The following is a 2,651-nucleotide window of genomic DNA, read 5'->3' as shown; positions in this document are numbered from 1 at the left end:
AATTTTTCCCGAACTTATTACATCTTAAACATCGATGTTATTGACAGTCGGCTAACTACCGTGTCACTCTTTGTTCAATTTCCTTCTTTGGAGTCTATCTGAAATTTGCTTTAGTCAAGTCATTGGACTATAGTAATTTAACTCCGGAAACATTTCCAAGTCTTTTGCAAAGGTTGGATCATGTTATCCACCAACCAATAATACCTCGGCTTGAACGACAAAACATCTTAAGACCATTCTACGAACATACTTCTATTCCGTACTAGGACTGCATCATAGGGATGTAGGTCAAACCTTCGAGAACATACCCTTACTCTTTTCATGAACGATTGGACTACATCTAAGTTCAACCATATTAGCTCACAAACTCCTTTTCTTTCGTGTTACAGAATCATGTCGTCATCCGGAAATAGTCAGCCGAACAATAAAACTCATGCCTTTCCTATGGACGCCGCTACTTTTCAAGTCGCAGTCACAACTGCCGTAACGGCTGCCATGGCAGCTATCCTTGCAAACCGCAATGCTATCAACGCAAGCTATACTGGAAAAGGAGTTGACCACCCCGATAGTAGTATCAATCCAGGAAGTCATCAAATGATAATAGTCGTAGGCTTGAAAAGCCGAAAAACAGAGAACAGGAAACGAAAGCGCCAAGCCCAGAAGGAACGTAAGCGATCCCAAAAACTTTCCATGGAACAGCAACAAGTGGCAACCCCTTCCATCCCAGTACCGAGTAGACCATACGAGGGAAAACTTCCGAAGTGTGATAAGTGTAGTTTTCATAATCATTGGGCTTGCCATGAAATGCAATGTTGCAATTGCCTAATAGTAGGGCACCATGCTCATAGCTGTGGAGCACCAGCACGACCCATCACTCAAGCTCCTGGTATCGGAGTCAACCAAGCTTGCAATGGTGGTGGTAAAACTAGACCCTATGAAAGGAAAATTTCAAATTGGATGAACAAGGAAAACAATCGCGTCCACATAACTCCGACCTGACACATTGTTTCCACCACCAATGCTAGTACCAGCCCGATATGTTACCAATACGGTGAGATAGGGCACTTCAAGAAGGACTGTCCAATAACAAAGAACTCCGACACAGACGGGAAAATACTAAGGATCACTGACGCAGGAGAGTCTACTCCGACCCCACGTTAATGTAATTAGGGTGTTTCGTTGTAACAGACTTAAAAACTGTTCAAAACTAGTGCAACTATAGTCTTATCTTTTGCGAGATATTGTTAGTAAAGGGATGCTTGTGCTGTGTATACTTGTCTTTTGTAGTATACCTAGTTTGCAGCATTAGTCTTGTAGTAAATCGATAGTACTGTAGCTCTGTTAAAAGTTGCACTGTTGGGTTTTGTTTGTAACGCCTTATGTTCAAATCTAATGTCTTTAGTTCCCATATGATTCCGACATTATCATACATCTTGAGTCAACTCGATCCTCGCAATACCAGTTTCGTGCGCACATCTTTTCTCCGAAATCGTCTTTCTAGCGAAGCCATCATTCCATAACACCGAAGTACTCTTGCATGGAGTACCTCATGTTTCCTATCCTTTCCGAAAAAAACCTCAACAAACCTCCCCGAAGTACCACTCATACAGTACATCAAGTTCAATCCAAAGACCCATACGGTTGATTTATCACTGAAGAATGTATACATAAGGGTGGTATATAATCAAGGTTCTACAGGTTTAGAATTGATGATTCCATTTTAACTCTTTTCCTCGTTGGGATGTGAGGTTAAAGAAGAATCATTTATTCGACTACCTTTTCAATCTTAATTATATATGGCTCGTATACACGAGACTGTGATTGACGAACCATGTATGACTTCTAATATGATCTTCAGGACGGAGACTGCCCAAGATTTCGAGTGCTCGCATCATCATGTGAAGAAACTTAGAACCCAGTAGGACTCCTGCAACCAGATCGCCCTATAGTCTAAACATATACAGAGATACAAGAACAGTCCAGACAACTTAGTGAACTACTCAACAACGGAATGAGAAGACCAAGCACCTCATCTTTGAGAGCTCCGGTCTTATTCTTCAAGAAGACAGAATTCAACGGATGCGATCATACCAACGCTAATGCACCGGATCCCATCAGAACTCCGCAGTTAAACGTGCTTAGGCGAGAGAAGTACTATGATGGGTAACACCTTGGGAAGTTCTCGTGGTGCAGACCTCGACGGGACTTCCATTAGAAATAATTATTTTCTGCCTCGCATAGATGAATTGGTTGATCAACCGCAAGGAACGAAGTGCATTTCGGAAATGGACCTAAGATCCGAAAATCACCAGTTACGAGTGTTAGTGAAGGATGTCCCGAGGACAATATTCCGAACTCGATGCGGACGCTACAAGTCCGTAGTGATATCCTTCGGATAGGACCAATACGCCCATAATATTCATGAACTTAACGAATAGGGTACGCCATTCTTACTCGGATCAGTTCGTCATTGTCCTTATAAATGACTTACTTATCTACTCTCGTAGTAAGAAAGAAATTGTGAAGAACATCTACAACGAACCATGGAAACATTACGATCAGAGAAACTTTACGCAAAGTCCTCTAAATACAAGTTTTAGGTTCGAAGAGTCGAATTCCTAAGACACATTATTAGTAATGTGGGAATTATT

The 2,651-nt window shown here is 41.6% G+C and overlaps 1 pseudogene; it reads left to right on the top strand.

Annotated features, from left to right (window-relative positions):
* Positions 1 to 2,077: 2,077 nt before the first annotated feature.
* LOC111907757 (5S ribosomal RNA) lies at positions 2,078 to 2,196 on the top strand (annotated as a pseudogene).
* Positions 2,197 to 2,651: the final 455 nt, after the last annotated feature.

The sequence above is a fragment of the Lactuca sativa genome, chromosome 5, assembly GCF_002870075.4.
Source record: "Lactuca sativa cultivar Salinas chromosome 5, Lsat_Salinas_v11, whole genome shotgun sequence".
In the NCBI taxonomy this organism is placed as follows: Eukaryota; Viridiplantae; Streptophyta; class Magnoliopsida; order Asterales; family Asteraceae; genus Lactuca; species Lactuca sativa.
Note: the sequence above shows the minus strand (reverse complement) of the source record. Positions and strands in the feature narration are given on the sequence as shown.